Source organism: Epinephelus fuscoguttatus, linkage group LG9 (assembly GCF_011397635.1).
Source record: "Epinephelus fuscoguttatus linkage group LG9, E.fuscoguttatus.final_Chr_v1".
NCBI lineage: Eukaryota > Metazoa > Chordata > Actinopteri > Perciformes > Serranidae > Epinephelus > Epinephelus fuscoguttatus.
The window spans coordinates 20,884,398-20,891,381 of record NC_064760.1 but is presented as its reverse complement, the minus strand read 5'-3'; positions in this window follow the sequence as shown (position 1 = coordinate 20,891,381).

Sequence of the window (6,984 nt, the reverse complement as noted above, 5' to 3'; positions counted from 1 at the left end):
ACAATCCTTTGTTGCATGTCAACCCCCACTCTCTCTCTCTCACCCCATTTCACTCCTGTCCTGTTCATTAAAGGCAAAAGGCCCCAAAAATAATCTTTAAATATAAAAAATATAATAATAACAATAATAACAGCCCTGCACATGGGGCGTCCGCTCCACCACCAAGCCACCGACGCCCCATGAATTCTGTTCCATCTTGCATCAAATCTTTTAGCTAGCTCCCTACTGCCGTTTTTTTATCACCTACATTTTATAGATCTTGTTAATTGTATCCTTCCATTTGCTCAGGTGTGGTGCCTCTGGTTTCAACCAATTTTTTTATCTGTTTTAGTGCAGTTACTCGGATACTTATCATTTTGTTGAGAGAGTAGCTGTTGTGTGCATTTAGTGAGCACTGAAAATGCAGTCTATCACTTCCCTTATTCCCAACTTAGATGGAAAGCCAGCAGGAACAGAATATGTGTGTATGGTTGGCTGCTACCTCCCCATATTTTTGCCAACAGCGTGGTGTTCTCTCCCTCGAGTACTTGACTTGGATACCAGTTGGTAAAAAAAAAAAAAATTCAAGAATATTCTCTCCAAATTAATGAACTTGTAGTCTTACATGTATTATTACACATGTCCACCCACATGTCTGGAGATATAACTACCTTTAATTCCTTCTCCCAGCTGGTGATCAGTTTTAAATCCAGATAGTTTTTACTGTAAAATTAAAATTAAATTTGTTATTGCCAATTTAAACATGAAAATTTTATCACCATGTTTATATGGAGAGACAGACTAAAAACAAGGATAATATAATAAAGTTAAATCATTATTTTAGTACATTCAGGCCTGTTTTCTTCTTTTCCGAGCCTTACTAAAATACGCTGCAGTTTCTGCACCCTCATCTCACATTAAAACTCTTTCAGACATATAACTGGTTTTGTTAGTTTGCATTTATATTCCTGGAGTTATATCGTCTGTGAGGAAAGTCAACGGGTTCAAAACTCATCAGACTTGTACTTCCAATGAGTGCAGGTGCTGCATGGCCCCATCACACATTCAGACACCCCCAAACCATGTGTCACTGAGTTTGAGCACAGTGTATAAGAGGCCTGTGTACAGTAGTGGAATCTCTTTGTGGTCAGGCAAGCTGCTCACCATGGCATATCCTGTTTTATCTAAAGAAAGTGTCAAACATGAGAAAAACTGTGAGTTCATGAAGTGTCAGCCTGTCCGTGTGAATCTCTGTGACATGCAGTTAGCTGGAAAGAACATTTAAGGCTTTGTCCTCAGCCCTAGTGGATAGAATTTCATGTTAAAGTGACACTATGTAATTTTTGAAGGAAGACGTAACATGGTCTTTCTCTCACAAATGAAAAATGAAATGAATTCAAAGCAACAGAACATATACTACTATTTAATTTTATTCAATTTACCAGCAGGGTTGTTGCAGCTGGAGTCTTCTTGGTCTTGTGTGACCAGTAGCTTTTAGTGGCTAACGTTAGCTTAGACTCTACTTATGCTGCTTCTTGTGTGGCACTTTGTTTAAGTATTACCAGAGGTGGGACCAAGTAAGTGTTTTGCAAGTCACAATTAATTCCCAAGTCTTTGCACACAAGTTCCAAGTCTTAAACTTTGAGTGTCATGTCCTAAAGAAGTCATAATGCGCTCTTCACCAAATGTAACAACAGAATAATAATATATTAAATTTACAAAACTCATGAATACCTTTTATATTCTGTATTTACATGTCTTGCATATTGAAATTCATTTTTTGTTGACCTCTGCCTAGTTTTTGTTAGTCAACAAAATTATCTTTGGTATCATTTTTTTCCAGCTGGAGCTCAGAAACGTAACGTTAGCTCCTCATGGTCCTCTCCTGCAACTTGATTGGATGCTGTTTAACTCATTAAAGCAAAGTGGATCTGGGGAATTAAGCGTCAGCTAGCTGGGAGTCAATAGTTTTAATAAAAGCTGATTCAGGGATTCAAGCGAAATTAATTTTTAAACTAACATACATCTTAATCTTTAGGTTTGGCCAAAGGTGTCAAGTATTTTCAAGTCAAAAGGCTCAAGTAAAGTCACAAGTCATTCGTGTTAAAGTCCAAGTTGAGCTGCAAGTGTTTTGTGATTTTGTCAAGTTGAGTCCAAATTTGTGACTTGAGTCTGACTCGAGTCTAGGCCAAGTGACTCGAGTCCTCACCTCTGGCATCTACCATGATCCCATGATGGTCACAGCTTACTCTGTTACACAGGTTATTAGAATAGGCCAATGCTTAAAACACACAAAAGCAGCTTCCTGATGATAAGACTGAGGGAAACTGTAGAAACTGGCTTGTAACACATGACTGAAAGCTATGACGTGTCATAATTTATTTTACAGTGTAATGTAAGCATGTGTAAACATGTCTAAACCATTGTGGGAGATGGCTTCCGGTCTGATGGGGGACCTCCAGACAACTAGGCCACAACAGTTAGCTGCAGGAAGCAGAAGTTGCAGGGCTCTGAGAAGAATATAAACTAGCAGCAGTTGAACAAGCTTTCGTTTTTTTGTATGGCATATTATTTGCATTCACAGTCATTCATATATACTGTATGTCTTCAGGTAAAAAGGAATGTGATCGACAAGTATTGTTGGAGTTTGATGAGTTGTTCTGATGCGGAGATGGGTATGACCAGCAGCTCAGTTATCTCTTCTGAAACATACACGTCATTACAAAGTGTGTCTTTTTAAATGACACACTTTCACACACGAAATGTGGATCTCACACATTCTGATCAGCTGACAATCAACAGGACAGAACTCCTGGCTGCACTTTATATTTACAACTATCTAATTGTCTAGAAAATCCTGTCTGTGCAGCTTTACAATGATGAGTCTGTGGAAACTTTATGACAGTGCTGATGTATCAGCCTCTGGTGGCAGCTATGTCACAGCTCAGCTGAGACTTTGCTGAAAAGCATAGGCAATGTTAAGTCAGATGGTGCTAACTCCTGCTTCAGTTCCATGTTGCTTGCATGTCTGTTTGAACTAACATAAAATTTAGCCAGCTGGCTAACACTGGCACATTTACAGAATGTGCATTGTCTTTATAAATTAAAAATGGCTTCCAGGTGAATAGGGGAGCGCAAGGCACAACCTACCATGGGGTAAACTGGAACATGGACTTTTTATGTGGTTACACAGGGTCGATCCTTTCATGCTTCTGGCCAGTTGACCACAGTACCACCAAACAGTGACCCGCAAAATTCCACAGAGATTGGACGTGTTTCAGCGGAGTTCAGTAACAAAGAGAGTTTTAAAGGGACATTGTGTAACATTTTCAGTTGTTTATTGGCAAAAATTGATGTCTGCATTCATAAATATGTCATCACTGGTGTACTATTACCTCCACCAATAATCTGACTTATTCTCGTAAAAGGAGAATTTCGGATTTGTTTGTACATTGTGCGGGTAAGTCGTCTGTGGGGTTCCATTACATTTCGCCATCTTGAGAATACACCTGCCAGCAAGGGACATACAACACTGCCTTCTGAGTTTTCGTTGAGAGCCAGGCCAGCACTGCGTGACTGAGGAGCCGAAGGAGAGGAGCAAGAGGCGCTTCGCTACTACCCTGGCAAATTTGAAACAAAGTCCCACTCTTTGAGCATAATGCAGGATCATGTATATGCAGCATCATGGGAGACGGAATCCTTGTCACCAAGAAAGCGCAAAAGGGAATAGAAAAGGCAGCGTGACCGGCGAATTAAAAAAACGAAGGCCCACATCGGGGTAGCCTTTCCCAGGTAGAGAGAGCTGCTGAGGGAGAATGGTAATGCAATCACAGGCCAGCGCTGCTGTTGGCTGTTAGCCGCTGTTAGCGGCCAGTTGCTAACAGCCTCGTCCCTCTCCTCGCATCACTGCGCCACTGTTAGCTGTTAGCCGCTGTTAGCTGCTGTTAGCGCTGGCCTGTGATTGTATTACCTTTCTCCTTCAGCAGCTCTCTCCACCTGGGAAAGGCAACCCCAATGCTGACCCTTGTTTTTTTAATTCGCTGGTCACGCTGCCTTTTTGATTCCCTTTTGCACTTTCTTGGCGACGAGGATTCCGTCTCCCATGATGCTGCATAATACATGATCCTGCATTATGCTCAAGGAGTGGGACTTTGTTATGCGGCAGTAGTGCCGCTGGCCACTAACAGCTGTTAGCAGCCCAGTAATGCGAGGAGAGGGATGAGGTGTGTGTGGTTGAGCCACTTGTCAGTTGTCCAAGTACAAGACGTGACTGGTTTGTTTCAATTTACATCCGCCCCAACAGTCCTACGTTGTAAACACAGCCAGCATGGTGAGGAGGGGGTTTGTCAACTCGCGTCGCGTGTGTCTGTGTAGGAGCCTGAATGAATACTCCATGTAGTATCGGATGACATGGTTTCATCAATGTTATCATAGCTTTTTGGTACACAGCGGCTACAGTTGTTGCAATACGTGTTTGAAACAGTGAGGTGCTAGAGTGCGCCATCTGTTTGAATGCAATATATGATTTCAACGTTAGATGAGAGAAATTCCTACACACTGTGGCTTTAAACCAACATAAGTAATGTCATACTTGTTTTTCGATTACTGAGCTGTCTATGTAAGCCACTGAATCCAACCATATATCATCTTAATAACTCTCTTGCTGCCTAAAACAGCACAATTTTGAACTATGTAACCAACTCCCAGCAAGCAGCCAATGCACAGCAAAATAAATAAAACAGAATTTGTGTACATACATACAAGTCAAAGCAAATCAAGAGAAACTATTCAAGATTTTCTTTAAAAGTTTCAACAAATTTGACAAGACCTTTACTTTTAAAGATGACATTAACTTTTGAAACTTATAAATATTTGGATTTGCTCTATAGAACTGTCCGACCAACTCTCTTCTCTCTTTATCCAAAAAAGAACACACAAGTACATAATGATATTCGTCTCCTCAATTGCCAGTCAAACAAAGAGCACATTTCCGGGGGACATTTTTACAGTCATACCTGCGCTCAGAGATAGGTAACTTATGATTTCCACACCGAAACTTAGACAAACAAACTCTTTCGGCAGGTCTTAACATAATCAAGGTTCAAAAGTGAAATCAGTTTTAAACAATTTATAACTATCACATAAAGGGTTACTTTGTAATTTCTCATGCCATCTCTGTAGTTCCATATCAGATAATCTACGCTCAATCATTAATTTTAAATATTTAGGGTTCATCCGTCCAGCATCATGCCATAAGTACGATAAACCACAATCATCAAGAATATTTTTAACTTTGGAAATCCATTTACACTGAAAAATATTGTCATCATACAAAGTCTTGAAAATAATAAACACAGTCAAAGAGATTTTTGCTGTATTATGACTACCAAAAGTTAATCATTCTCATGTTTACCTTTAAATCTAAACTATTTTGACCAAACTCTCCATAAATAATACAATTTGCTGTGCGTTTATTAACATTAAGTAAACGTTTCAAGAAAGATCTGTGAAGCAATTTAATTTTTAATTTTTCCCCAGACTTCACTTCCATATAAAAGAATAGGCACTATAAGCTGGTCAAATAACTCACATTGTATATCAACAGGTGACTGTAATCTAGTAACTCTGTTTTCCAAGGAGAATAAAGCTCTTTTAGCTAGTTTAACTTGCTTAGCTATTGCTTTATCACATCGTCCATTAAAATTAAATAACGTTCCAAGATAGTCATACTCAAAAGTAACTTCTAATTTATCTGAACCAAACTTAAATTCTGGGAGTATCTGTAATTTCTCCCTAGAGAAAATAACAACCTTTGTTTTGTCTGTGTTGACAGTTAAATACCAGTTTTTACAATAAGAAGCAACTGCATTTAATGCGGCCTGTAATTCTGAAGGAGTCCAATCGTACAAGTATCAGTACAATCGTATCATCCACGTAAAGCAGGACATATAATTTCAAATATATCCCTATTTCACCATTCATCACATTGCGGCATTCAGCTGAAAAAAGTTGAAGTCCGTTGTACCATTGACTCACATATTTTTCAAAGTCATTTAAATATAGTGCAAATAATAGTGGTGATAAATTATCCCCCTGACGCACTCCTACATTACATACAAATTGTTCAGATAAATCATAACCAGCTCTGACACAAGATTTGGCATTCTCATAATCTCATAATCTAGGTTACCCAATTTATGCACATCTATTAGTCCAACCACTGGATAACGGTGATAGACTAACAAATGGATACCTGTACGGATAACTATCCTTCCTCTGATGTAGATGGAGACTTATAGTATATAGATAAAATTGGATGGAATTAATTGTGTTTTTTTAACCTTTATTTCAGGATTTTCAATACAAAACAAATGCTTAGTGAATCATTTTAACAACTCAGTCACAAATATCTTCATAGTTCGAAAAACAAAAACAAGTCCTAGGACTTCAACATCACAACTAATATAAAGTACATATCCACCTTATTCCTGAGGCCACTGCTACAGAAATAATTATGGGCACAACTTCTGCCAACGATGGTTCTCTTCGAAAGTAATTTGTTTTCAGTTTAGCAAATACTGATTTATTTTTTAACAAATATTTAACCAATGTTAACTTAGCATTTTCTAAAATGTCTTTGTGGAGCTCTGGTACATGTTGCACTATCGGTGCCTGTAATGACTAACAACCAGCACAAGCTAGATTTTTGTCTTCACCAGCTGTGTGTTGAACATGTAACCAGAACAAAAAGGGACTGAAGTCTGCTGCTAAATTCAGCATCATGTTTCGTTCAGAACAGTTTTAAATAAATCAGAAGTTAAAAAAAAAAATGTGTGAACTGCATCATTAACACAGACGAGTGGAGGATTAGCTGGGAAATATCACATTTATTCACTTTACATGGAGCTACAGTTCATACTGAATTATGTTAAATGTTTGCTGAATGTGTTAGTATCTCTTAATAAGTCATCAGAAATCATCTTTAGAAGGAGCAGATATTTACCA